This window comes from Chlorocebus sabaeus, chromosome 25 (assembly GCF_047675955.1).
Source record: "Chlorocebus sabaeus isolate Y175 chromosome 25, mChlSab1.0.hap1, whole genome shotgun sequence".
Taxonomy (NCBI): Eukaryota; Metazoa; Chordata; class Mammalia; order Primates; family Cercopithecidae; genus Chlorocebus; species Chlorocebus sabaeus.
Window position 1 is genome coordinate 12,060,668 of NC_132928.1, and position 14,587 is coordinate 12,075,254.

Below are 14,587 nucleotides of genomic sequence, written 5' to 3' on the forward strand. Positions count from 1 at the left end.
AGAGGCATTCCAGCCTGGAAAACAGGGCAAGACTCCCATCTCTCAAAAAAAAAAAAAAAAAAAAAACAGTGTTTTTTTTTTTTCTTTACTTCTCTACTTCTTGCTACTGCCAAGCATTTGGTAATAATATAAAGAGCTGTGAAACAACCAGAATGTATTTCCGTTTTGCAACAAAAGGAAGAGACTACTTACTAGATAATTTTTAAAAACTAGGTAGTTGTAGCTTTGACTTTGGTAAATTATTGCTTGAATTTCCACGGGTTAATTCTATCTGTAAATACATCTTTGTTGGAAAAGCTTAACTTGTTGTGTAGTTTAGATCAATACCATATATCTCCTGCAAATTTGATTGAACTTTTAAAAAGGCCATAAAGTATGGGAAGACATGAATTAATTATTGAATAAATTTTTTGTGGCAAGCAAACATATTAGGATCCATTAGTTTCTATTTTTTAAAATCACTACTTAACAAATATAAAATAGAGATTATTGTTCAGATATAGCAAAATGATATAATAATCTTATAGTGGCCTATAAATTCAAAGTGCATGCATAGACTATAGAATTGTAGAGAAGGTAGGCTATTTCTTTTTTTTTTTTTTCCTTGAGACAGTCTCGTTCTTGTCGCCCAGGCTGGAGTGCAGTGGCGCAATCTCGGCTAACTGCAACCTCTGCCTCCCAGGTTCAAGCGATTCTTCTGCATCAGCCTCTTGAGTATCTGGGACTACAGGCGCGTGCCACCACACCCGGCTAATTTTTGTATTTTTAGTAGAGACCGGGTTTCCCCATGTTGGCCAGGCTGGTCTCGAACCCCTGACCTCAGGCCTTCCGCCTGCCTCAGCCTCCCAAAGTGCTGGGAATACAGGTGTGAGCCACTACACCTGGCCTAAAGTAGGCTATTTCAACAAAAGTTCTCATTCAGGAAATGAGATAATACTCAGCATGCCACAACGCATATATCCAGTTTGGCAAGCAATTCTCTCTCTCCTGTCTTGGAGAACCTAACTTGTTATTCTTCCTCTGAAGAGCTCAGCTGATATGTTCATTGCAGCAGATGCCTTAAATGGTACTGCACAGTTTTATCAGCCCATTTCTTGTTGGTGAAAGTAAGAGGTTTGTCATCTGCCTAAGGAACTAAGCAGTCACAGACTCTTGTTGACCAAGTTGTTTATTTCAGCACTAGCATTTCATCAAAAATACAGTGGTTTCTGTCGTGTTTGTTCTTACAGTTTCACGCCAGCAAATGCTGCTGGCCTCCATGTTCTTCCTCTACTCTTAGTCTCCTTAGTTTAATGGCTTCTGCCCTGAGGCAGGTCAAAGCCATGGCCTCCAGCAAGTAGGTATAGGTCTTCAGGAAGCCTTTTGTCAGCAGGCTCATGCTTTTTGTCAGAGAAATCCTACAGAGAGGTATTCAGGAAGATCTAGACTAGAGTCATTTTGCTTGTTAACTCTAGCTTCCATGCCACTGCCTGTTTCCGTTTAGGCGTTCCAAACATGGTTTCCCCAGCTGCAATTGCCTGATTATAAGACTTTAATTCAATTTAGATTATATTTTATTTATTTATTTATTTTTTAGACAGGGTCTTGCTCTGTTGCTCAGGCTGGAGTGCAGTGGTGCAGTCACTATCATGGCTCACTGCAGCCTCAACCTCCCAGGCTCAAGTGATCCTCTGGCCTCAACTGCACAAGTAGCTGGGACCACAAGCATGGGCCACCATGCCTGGCTAATTTTTCTTTTTTTTTGATAGACATGTGGTCTCACCGTGTTGCCCAGGCTAGTCATGAACTCCTGGGCTCAAGCAATCATACCACCTCCACCTCTACCTCCCAAAGCGTTGGGATTACAGCTGTGAGCCACCATGCTTGGCCTTGATAATGTTTTATAGGCTTATTTAGTAAGTCTGTATTTTCATCCCTTTCTTCAGGCCCATCCCTTACCTATGTAGAGCCAATGAGGAGGAGGTCCCTTACAGATCCCACTCTTGACAAGGAGAAGCCACAGGACACCACATCATGGGAATTTTCTTTTACGCAAATAAATAAGTATACAGGCAATGTTGTGTAGACACAAACACACACAGACTTCCAGTTAAGTTACATAGGTTGATGCCCTTCTAGGGACTGGCCCGCCTGTCTGCTTTAAAACTGACTCCATTTTACTTCAGCTTGTCTCTTTTATTGCTCTAGGAGAAAAGCCCAATATCTGAAATGTTCCCATCAGCTCCTTTAACAGAAGAAAGTATATGGCCATATCCACTCTGGCCAGAGAGTTTTAGTTATATGGTTCCCCAACTTCCTAGCTGGAATAAGTGATTCTATACTCCCTGTTACCCTTCTTCCATTCCTCCTGCTCCCTGAGTTAGATACATGAAACTGACTCTTATTATCAAATTCACCATCTCATAGTACAAAAACTAAGGTGCTCATACCCTCAGGATATACAAGTAATTTCTAGCAGAATCACCAGTAGTTTTAAGGGAGTCAATTTTCAAATCCCTTGCTTCCATTTATAAACGTCTTCCCTGAAAATTATCAGCCCCGGTTATTTTGCTGGTTCTTACTTTTCCCAGTGCCTTTCTTCTTCCTTAGGGAAAAAAGACACCCCTACCAATCCTAATCTTTGGTGCACACTATAAAATCTTTCCGGGCTCTAAACAGAAATATTTCAAATATTGTGCTGGTATTGATGTTGAGGGATTGGATTTAATGAATAAATCACAAAACATTTTGCTATTTAGGTATACAGTTTCTGATTTTATTTCATGTTTACTTTATTTTATTTATTTTATTTTTTCTTTTGACATGGATTCTCACTCTGTCACCCAGGCTGGAGTGCAGTGGCATGATCTCAGCTCACTGCAACCTCCACCTTCCAGTTCAAACGATTCTCCTGCCGCAGCCTCCAGAGTAACTGTGACTACAGGTGTGCGCCACCACGCCCAGATAATTATTTTTTGGATTTTTTTGGTAAAGACAGGGTTTCACTGTGTTGGCCAGGCTGGTCTCGAATTCCTGACTGCAGGAGATTTGCCCGCCTCAGCCTCCCTGAGTGCTGGGATTACAGATGTAAGCCACTGTACCCGGCCTCTAATTCTTTTTTTTCAGAAACTGCTAGATTATTAAAAATATTTCTTAACCTAGAAGTCGTTTTGTGACTTTGGGCATAAAATTCCAAAAGACTTTAAATAATCACGTGGCTGTGCTAACCAGATTCCTTTTATTTCCATTTACCAGTTTGTGTGAACAAGGTTTCTGAGCCCTCTATGAAATTAAAAGATGGTAATCGAATTGACACTAAAAGACGTACTCATCAATGAACTAATTTGGCAGGAAAGCTCATTAATGATGCCTTTCTAATAAAATTTTATTTGTTATGTTTACTATTGTTTTATTTTTTGTGTTTGCTGTTACCCAATATATGATTATATATTAAATATATGTTAAACAGGAGTTAAGGAGAAAAATAAACTATGTAAAATTTTCAACTTTTAAAGAAATGTGCATCCTGGTTTGGTTTTTGTTTTAAATAAATGGTGGAGGGTATCAAATCACAGTAATATTTATGTACCAACGTATATATTTCAAAGAGTAGCGTAATGGTTTTATTTTAAATTATCAATATATTGATAATTTATAATCAATTATAATTGATATAAAATTAAATCCTTGCAAATGTTTAAATTTTTGTTGAAAAATGTTAGATGTCTTCCTAACATTACGTGAGGAGAGTGTTTTCATAACTATTTCAGGCAATACATATTCAAAAATGGTAAAGACCACTGTTGTATAACATGTTTTCAGGAAAAAGTAACAGAATATTCTACAAGTAATGGTTAAACAAATAGCAGTTTGGTTTACTGGTAGAACCAGAAATCTGGAAGGAGGCAATTTCAGAGCTGTTGAGGAAGCAGTAGTAGTATCTGCTATAACCTCCTTTAAGGAATCGTTGGTGTTTCCCCTCAAATTCCTGTCAGCATTCTCTATATCTCCTATTTTTTTCTTTTTTATTTTTAATTGATTGTGGTATTTATTATATTATTATGTGTTATATAATTGTAAAATGCATGTTTTATTCCCATTGATGGACCAAGAACTTGCCGAGGTTGGAGACTTTGTCTTGTACTTTGAATCTCTTACATTGTATATATCACAATGCGTTACACCCAAATCGTAGGCCTCGGTTCAAGATTATCAAGTTCTAATGCTAGCTAGTGATGGAAAGCATCCATGAAGGCACCAACTGAATACTTGTTAAATACAATTGATAATTGGCAGAAGAAGCAAGTACTAGAGCTAGAATGAACCTTAGGTGCTGTCCAGTCCAGTCACTTGAATTTTATAGATGAGAACTTGAGGCTCGGAAAGACTCAGTTCAGAGACTAACTTGCAGAAGATATAAGACAAACCACCACCAGAAATAAACACTAAAATTGGTCATCACTGGATGATGGGATTGCAGGTTCGTTTTGTATTTTACTAGGAGCAGGTGAGGTAGGGGTACATGTTAGTACCTACCAAACTTTATTTCAGTGGACATGTTACTTTTATATTTAGAGGACGAAAAAGCCAGATGACTCACTCCAGACTGAAATGCAGTGGTACGACCTTGGTGCACTGCAACTTCCGCCTCCCAGGTTCAAGTGATTCTCCTGCCTCAGCCTCCTAAGTAGCTGGGACTATAGGCGTGCACCACCACGCCCAGCCACTTTTTTGTATTTTTAGTAGATATGGGGTTTCACCATGTTACCCAGGCTGGTCTTGAACTCCTGACCTCAAGTGATCCACCCGCCTTCTCCTCCCAAAGTGCTGGGATTATAGGCGTGGGCCACTGCTCCAGGCTGCAGTCTTATTTTTGAAGACAGATATAGAAAATCCTTCCAGAGTGTCATAATATAAAAATCCGATCATTTTAATAAAATAGCACAACAATGTACAAATTGTTTTAAATACCATCTAGTAATTATTTCCTTGAAAAACATATTGCTGTATTTAAAGTCCAATCATTAATGTATGTTAAGTTTCTTTTAATCAGAAATATGTAGTACAGAGAAATGAAATATTGACTAAGATCAATTTTGACTAAGATCAATTAGTATCTAATTTCTCAGTAAAAGTAACCTAAGTTTTGAAATTATATTTTAATTATTCTGTTGACTTTTTAAAGCTACAAATGTTAAAATGTTAAAAATAAAATTAATATATGACTACATTAAAAATATATGTAAGCATAAAAATGGAGTTACTTCTTATTAATTCAGCCTCCCTTTATGTACTCTGTAAGTGGTTCCAGAAATTTTTTCTTTTTCCAATCACTTGTGAGATACTTGCTTTTAAATAGAGATAAATATGATTTCTTAATCGATTGTGCAATTTATATATTTTACTTTTATTTCAGTTTTAAGTAGAGGATATTTACCTGAGGAATTGTATGTAAATCAAACTTATTTTAAATGCACATGGGTAACTCATTATAATCCTATGACGAATTCCTTTATAAAGCAAATACTCACCCCTTATTTTATCTTTTGTGTAAATACCGAGTTTGCTTAAAGCAAGATTTGCCTGGATTAAAGGTTATGTTCATTGGGAATACTTTTTACACTTTGAAATTTAACATCTATTGCTTTATAGTGAAAGTGTCTTTAACTCTAGATTGAGATAAATAAGAAATACAGATCGATTCCTCCTCTGATTTATTGTGATTCCCATGGGTGAGTCATTTAGTTTACATGTCTTAAGTTTATTTATAGAATAAATATAATATAGTAACAGTCCTTTCTTATGTAAGATATTTTTACAAGGTGCTTAAGTAAAATACAGAAATATTATTTTTTTTTTACGTTTTTTATTTATTTATTTATTATTATTATTATACTTTAAGTTCTAGGGTACATGTGCATAACATGCAGGTTTTTAAACTAGGTATGAAACATTTCAAAATGATGATGATAATGATGACATACTTTATATTGTACACTGTATTTTATTTTTTCAGACAATTTTCATATGCACCACTGTTTTTAGTATTTTTTACTACATGTCTCAAGTAGTCATAGCAGGTATTAGACCCCATTTTATAAATAATTTGACTTTTCTGAAGTCACACACTACACATCACTCAACCAAAAGTCAATTAAAAAGACAAATTTATTAAGCCTCTATTAATTGTTGGTTAACATACTAAACCTGTTAGAGTATAAGTAACACCCTTTAGCACTTGTTTCTTTATAGACAGTTAGAAATTAAAAGGTAATTGTTGCATGTTAAAACTTATGGAATAAAGGTTTACATATTACTATATTCCACTGTACTGTTAGGGGAAGAAAATTAATATTTATTTTAAACATCATCTGCCAATTTCTTAGTGTTGTTTCAAGCCTTCCAAATACTGAGAGTGGTTAAGTTTATTTCATGCATGAGGAAGAAACTGAGACTCAGAAAATAAAACAATTTGTCAGAATTCACCTAATGAGTAAGTGGCAGAGCCTGTATCCAAGCTTAGGTCTTTCTGATTTAGTAACCGCACGAGGGTGAACTTCCTGAATTTACGTAAAATTTGTAGTTTAATACAAGAAAAAAAGTTTTAGCAGGGCCTCTTGAGCATAATTTTAGAGTTGACTTTTTGTTACATAGAACATTTTATTGAGTGAGGAATACCTTTAGCATCTTGGTCTTCTAGTCCATAGAGCATAAGAACCCAAAGGAATCTTAAAAGATCACACAGCCCAGTGTTCTCATTCTTTTACCTTCATATAGAATAACATAGCAATCATAGTTGATGAAACTCCATCCTATATCTCAAGACATTCATTTGTCCATTCATTCAGAAGATATTTATGAGGGTGTACTAGATGCTGGGTTTACAGTAGTGAATAAGATGACATGATCACGGTTGTTGTGATTCTCACATTACTTATAATGTGATAGAGATAATAGAGATTAGGCAGCACACACACAAATGTATAATTATACACTGACACATCAATGCATTATTATATTCTGAGCTAAGTACTCTAAAGAAGAACTTGTAAAAATTGAATCTGAACTAGACATTGAGATGAGGACGGCTAATGAGATCTCTAGGATCTAAGTGAATTGGTGGCAAGAAAAGCATTTCAAGCAGAGAAAATCATATGTGTTGTGTTCAAGAAACTAAAGGAATGCTTAAACAACATAGGAAGGAAAAGCATGTGGTATGTGATGAGACCAGAAAAGGATCAACAAGGAGCACATGATGCCAAACCTAGTAGGTCATGTTACAGATTCTTTCTCCTAGGAGTGTTTGGAAAGCCACTTAACGTTTTGGTTTGCTTTTGCTTATTTATTGTTCACTTGGTGTGAATGAACTCCCTGACAATTTCTACATTGATAAATGTGCCCTATTCGCCTTTTGGCATCCTCCTTACAATTGCTACCCAGATCTGTTCTTACCTAGTCACATAGCTTCTTAATACTCTGTTGTCTTGCCCTAATTTTTATTTCCATATCTCCATCTATGAAACCCTGTTACAGTATATTGGGTTAGGAGTTTGACATATATTTCTACTTCTTTGTCCCCCTCCCTCCTCTCTCATGTATAATTTTTCATACTTGCAAGTCTCTTCAATAAAGTATTTATAGTTCACAGGGAAACTGTCGGTATAGAAGACTGTATACCATTTTAACAGTTAATTCATATATTTAGTGATAATCCACTTAGACCAGTGTTACCCAGCAGAAGAACTCTTTACAGTAGTGGAAACGTTATGTATTTTCACTGCCCAGTATGGTGGTTATTAAACCACATATGCCTTTAGCACTTGAAGTGTAACTATTGCAATTAAGAAACTTAATTTTTAATATTAATTTAAATTTAAGCCGAAATGGGAGGATCACTTGATGTCAGGAGTTCGAGACCAGCCTGGCCAACATGGTGAAACCTTGTCTCTACAAAAATACAAAAATTAGTTGGCATGGTGGAACATGCCTGTAATCCCAACCAGTTCAGAGGCTGAGGCAGGAGAATCACTTGAACCTAGGAGGTGGAAGTTGCAGTGAGCCGAGATTGTGCCACTGCACTCCAGCCTGGGTGATGGAGCAAGACTCTGTCTCAAAAAAATAAATTAATTAATTAATTAAGTTAAATAAATTTAAATGACCCTATATGGCTAGTGGCTACCATATTAGCACAGGTTTAGATCATTTTATATATACTAGACCCACCATTAAGTTAAAATGAAATTATGCCTCTGAGTCCAAAAACAGAAACTTGTCTCTAACAATAAAAATCCATATTACAGGGCCGGGCGCGGTGGCTCAAGCCTGTAATCCCAGCACTTTGGGAGGCCGAGACGGGCGGATCATGAGGTCAGGAGATCGAGACCATCCTGGCTAACCCGGTGAAACCCCGTCTCTACTAAAAAATACAGAAAACTAGCCAGGCGAGGTGGCGGGCGCCTGTAGTCCCAGCTACTCGGGAGGCTGAGGCAGGAGAATGGCGTGAACCTGGGAGGCGGAGCTTGCAGTGAGCTGAGATCCGGCCACTGCACTCCAGCCCGGGCGACAGAGCGAGACTCCGTCTCAAAAAAAAAAAAAAAAATCCATATTACAAGTTGCAATAGCTCTTTCCTTCTGAAAAGTACATTTTTAGGAGACCTCAGTTAAGAATCTTGAGGTTGATTTTGTCCTTTTGTCTAGATATAATATTAGTTGACTTCCCATGAAATCCTATACATTTCTGCTGCCTGTGGTTCAACACTGTGGGTGAGGAAAGGGGGGATTAAGAAACAGTGAGAAGGAATTAGTGTGGAACTCTGCATCTGCAGAGATTTTAGTTTTTGAAAACCTTCTTTCCTAAAGGTTTATTTTCTGGTCAGTCTTTAAAAAAAAAAAAATTCTTTCTACTCCACAAAGTTACCGACCACAACTGCTCTACTGTACTTGAAAGAGCACTGTACTGAGGGCTCGATAAATGATGACTATTCCTGTTACCAGCAGTGCCGCAGTGAGGAGTAAATGAAATAATATGCCAGGCTTAGTTCCTAGACCTCCCTAAACTGCGTCTGTGTCCTAGAGGGAGAACTGAATTTGGAAACCACATTCAACCCTATGAATTGTGAGAACAGGCAACCTGCCTGTGTCTCTCAGCCCAGCCATTCTTTACAGTCGATCAGTTTTAAACTCTTCTGTGCTCCCTGCTCCCAGATTTTTCTATCACTGTTAGCCTCTCCATGAAGCTCACGTGGAACCTTGGCTCCAGTGTAAATACATATCAATAAATACCCATTCTCTTTCAGAGCATTTTTTTCTTCCTCTGCCTTTGCATAAACTTGACTCTGACTTTCAAGAATGCTACTTCCTGTGTTTCCTTGTTTGCTCATTTTTCACTAGAAAGTTATTAAGTAACTTTTATTTTCCATGTATTATGCTAGATTATGGCAATACAAAGAAAAAGAAAGAAAAGAAGGAAAAGAAAACCAATCCTTTCCATTATGCCCCCAAAACATGATAGTACTTGAAGGAAATGAAGGGGAAGTATATGGTTAAAAATACAAGATATGGAATCAGACAGACTGAATTCAAATTCTGATTCCAGTACTTGCTAGCTGTGTGAGCTTGAATGGTAATAGGACTATTTCATAAAGTTGTTGTAAGAATTGAATGAGATAGTTCATGTATGGCCATGAGAATGATAACCAGCACACAACTAACACTTATTGAGTGGTAATAGTGCTTTATTGCAACTTTGATTACTACTTCTACCACATTTTCTACAGCTGCTACCACTATTTCTGTTAGTGTTACTATCATTATCCTTTCCTCAAGGACCTCTGATTTTTTATTAGGCTAAATAATCAACTGCAATATACGAATATAATAGCTTTAGTGGAGACATCAGCAGAGGCATTGGGAGTTTGGAAGAGGAAGCATCTAAATCTGCCAGGGTGAGTTCAACAGGCTGCTCAAAGGAGGAAGCCATTTGCCTCCTCTCATTCCTATAAACCCTAGGACACAGAGGCCACCATTTTCCAACAGCATTATTGCCCTTTCTAGATTATTCCTTTTTTACTCCTGGGTAAAACTTTTTTTTTTTTTCCTGAGGTTCATACTACCATCTACCTTTCCTTATTTGCCCTCATTCATACAGGACTTTGGCACTTGAATTAGTCTTTCTTTCCTGCATCAACCTCAGCTATCCTATTTGGTGACAACATGTGCAATGGTTGGAAGGGACATGGGCTTTGGAATCAGGAGACCTAACTGAATTCCCGCTCTGCCGCTTAGTTATGAAATTTTTGGCAAACCTCTTAATCTCTCTGAGCCTGTTTCTTTATTTGTGGAATGGTAATAGTAACTACCCCTAAAGTAGTTTAAGGATTACATGGCCTTGGTAAGGGCTCAATGCATGTTGAATACTCCTATGACCAACAAAGCCATGGCAGCGGTTGGATGGAATAGTACATGCTGGCACCTAGCACAGTGTTTTTTTTTTTTTCCTCCTGGAATCCAGTGTTCTTCATCTGACTGCTACTTGAGAAACTCCCCTGGCTGCTCTTAAATATAACCATCACCCAGAACTAATAGAGCTCTGAAGTTTTGAATGGTATTATACCATTTTCTTACCACAACCTAATACTCTCTCAGCGTTTTTGTCTTATGTTCACTACCTATGTTCTTTAGACTTATTAAGACTGCTATTTAAATTTGGATAAACTTATCCAAATATGCTTTCACTCCCTTTTTTCTTAGACTTAGAGGAAAAGATCTCTCTTCTCCTGTCCTAGGCTAACTCTTAACACCTATGCTTTTGATTGGAAGTTTTTTTTTTCTTTTCCAAAAGCTTCTTTCATCATCTACTACATTTTTTAACCTCCCCTTTAATTTTCTTTAACTCTAATGTGTTTTTTCTCTCTCATACTTTGAAAGCCAAACTTCTAGAAAGAGTAGATGACAGTATAGGCCCTTCTTCTCCACCCTACCATGATATTATAATCCTGATTTCTTCCCACATTACTGTCTAGAAACTTCTCTGGAAAAGTTCACCAGTGACCCCTTCAGTTGTGTTTTCTCAGTTCCTGTCAGACTTGATTTCTCTATATTTAACACCAGTGACCACTCCCTTCTTAAAACATTTCTTCATGGCCTCAGTGATACCACTGTCGCTTGGGTTGTTTCCTGCTCTCAACATTTATTTTTATTCGTCCTACCCAGATTCCACTAGAAAGAAGAAAAAAGATGTAAACACACAATGACAAAGAAGGAACATTTCAGCAGATTAGAGATTTCAGCCAATTTCTAGAGCTAGAAGCACTTGGAGATTTGCACCTAAGTAGGCAGGTAGAATAAATATAAACTTAAGAGTCTGGTGAAATAAATGCTGATTTGTCCCTCACAGGCCCTAGAAAATCTGAAAACTTCAAAATAGGGTGGGGCACGGAGCTGAAATAGTATGTCTCAGTCAAGAAAGTAAATCTTTCTTTTCTTCAGAAATTTACTAATCTGAGAAAAATAGACAAGATAGTAACATTGTAAGTTTCCACCATGAGGAGACACTTGTATGATCATCCTGTAGAAAAACTTATATGTTGAAAAAGCTCTTCTGATCAGTTTTGTAGTGCCTTTTTAAATATTGACTAGATAAGTAAGGATCACCAGATATTTGAGAAAATACTTCAGTGTAAAGAGAGGAACAAACAGGAAAAAAGGACCTGCTCATTAAAAGATGCCATAGACAGATAATTTATAAACCAGGTAGAGTAAAATGTTAATAGTAGAATCTAGATAGTGGTATATGGGTATTCATTCTAAGATGCTTTTAACTTTATTGAATGTTTGAACATTTTCTTCATACATTTTGAAGAAAAAGTAAAAGAAATGAAAAATAAAGTGGGAGATTAAAATGAGGAAAGAAATCAAGAGATCCACAAATATGAACAGACTTTATGGTTCATAGGTAGGAAGATTCAACATAGTAAGGATGTCAGTTTTCCCCAAATTGATAGTTAGGTTTAATGCAATTCTTATCAAAATCCCTGCAAGATTTTTGTAAATATAGCAAAGATTATTTTAAAATGTATATGGAAAAGCAAAGGAACTTGAATCGCAAAAACAATTTTTTAACAAACAATAAAGTTGTAGGAATCATCCTACCAGATTTCAAGACTTACTGTATAGCTACAGTATTCAAGGCTGTGTGGTATTGGCAGAGGGAAAGGCACATAAATCAATGTAACAGAGTAGAGACCCCCAAAAATAGCTCCCCCCCCCCCCCCCCCGCACACACACAAATACAGTCAATGGATTTTTGACAAAGTTGCAAAAGCAGTTCAATGAAGGAAGAATAGTCTTTTCAACAATATTTAAAACTAGTGTTCTGGAAAAGCCCCTTTAAAGGGATGAAAAGAAGCTATGTACTGAGAGAAAATATTTGCAAACCACATATCTAGCAAAAGACTAGTATCTAAAATATATAAAGACCTTTTAAAGACCTTTTTTAAAACAGTTAAAAAACAAAATCTAGTTAGAAAATGGACAAAAGACATGAACCTCCATTTTACCAAGGAGGATACACAAATAGCAGATAAGCACACAAAAAGATGTTTAGCATCATTATCTATTAGAGAAATGCAAATTAGGACCACAATGAGATATCACTACATAGCTATCAGATTGGCTGAAGTAAAACATAGTGACAGCATCAAATGCCAATGAGGATGTGGAAAAACTGGATTACTCATACATTGCTGATGAGATTATAAAAGGGCGTACCCATTCTGGAAAATGTTGGCAGTTTTACGAAACTAAACATGCAACTACGATACTAACGAGCAATCGTACTCTTGGTCATTGACCCCACCGCAGTGAAAACACTGTTCATAGAAAAACCTCTACACTAAGGTTAACAGCAGCTTTATTCATAGTAGTCCAAAAGTGGATACAACTCAGAAGTCTTCCAATAGGTGAATGGTTAAACAAACTATGTACACCTATACAATGGAATACTACTCCGAATAAAAAGGAATAAACTATTGATACATCAACAACTTCGCTGACTTTTCAGAGAATTATGCTGAGTTTAAAAGCCAATCTGAAAAGGTTACATCATACCATTTGTGTAACATTATTTAAATGACAAAGTTATAAAAATAGAGAATGGGTTAGTGGGTTAACAGGGATTAAATATAGGAGATTGAGGGTTGGAGTGAAATGGGTAAGGCTATAAAAGAGCAACATGAAGGATCGTTGTAGTAATAAATTGTTCTGTATCTGGTCTGTATCAGTGTCAGTATCTTAGTTGTGATGTTACATTATAGTTTGCAAAATATTATCATTTTGGGAAACGGGATAAAGGTGCACAGGATCTCTACCAACTGCAAGTAAACCTACAATTATCTCAAAATAAATATTTCATGTAAAGATTGATAAATCATTCAGCAGGCAAACAAAAAGACAAATTTGAGGAGGAAAAAAGTAAGAAAAACTAACAGATCAACTCAGAAGATCTAACATTTAATTATTAGGCATTCCAGAGACAGAAAAAAGCAAAAATTTTCTCACACTGAAGGACCCAGATCTCTTGATTGTGAGGTCCCACCCAACACAGTAAATGAAAAATGCACACTACTAGAGAAATTAAAAACTTCTAACAGCATCCAGAGGAAAAAATCCAGATCACATTCAAAGCAACGAGAATAAGCATTTTTTTTTATCAGCCTATTGAAAACTTAAGAATATGAAGAAGAAAACAGACAAACAAGTGGGAAAAAATCAACTCAAACAATAAGAATATGAAGAAGAAAACAGACAAACAAGTGGAAAAAAATCAACTCAAACAATACACTTCTCAACCATTCTCACTATTTGAGTGAGTTCTTCGGCAAAAGGTGGAAATGAACTGAGAAGGTGCGGGATCCAGGGAACAAGAGGTGCGGCAAAGGAGAGAAATGGCATGAACACCCAATGAGAGCCAAGGAAGTTCCAGGACAGATCTGGAGAACAACAGCTCAGATGAGACCAAGTAGACAGAGGGCTTTGGGAGGAGATCACTGGAGGCTGAAGAGGAGGGAGGAATAAGGGATGGGCATATTTTCAGATATGTTTTAATATTTGAAAACTAACAATGATAAAAATAAGAATGTAATAACGATAGGCTGGCAGGTACTAGAAAAATTAAGAAAGCTGGCAGGTACATAGAAAAAATAGCAAAAACAAGACAAGTATCAACTTTAGGAGAATCAAAAAGAAAACCTTAGCAGCAGAAAGTATTCATGTAGTCATAATAATGTCTGTATTCACAATTGATTAATTAAAAAGATGCTATAATTGGAAATAGAGGGTTGGGAGATTAAAAAAAAAGAGCTAAGTCTATGATAATAGAAAGTCAGTACTTCACATCTAAAATCAATGAATCACAAGCTATTGGTGTAACCTTATTCTTTAGAAATATAGCATTAAATACAAAACAAAAGGACTAAAAGAGTTGACAGTGGTTTCAACAGAGCTTAGGAGTCAGGATAGATGGAACAAGAAATTGCTGTTTTTAATCCTTTTAGTTTTTTTTCTTTTAAACTGTGTTTATGCATTTGATTTAAGAAAAATGTTTTTCTTT

The 14,587-nt window shown here is 36.4% G+C and overlaps 1 protein-coding gene across 2 annotated transcripts in view; it reads left to right on the top strand.

Annotated features, from left to right (window-relative positions):
* The window catches only part of GPATCH2 (G-patch domain containing 2), a 203,924-nt gene that overhangs the window by 115,538 nt on the left and 73,799 nt on the right, over positions 1 to 14,587 (top strand). The gene's annotated exons all lie outside the window — the stretch shown is intronic.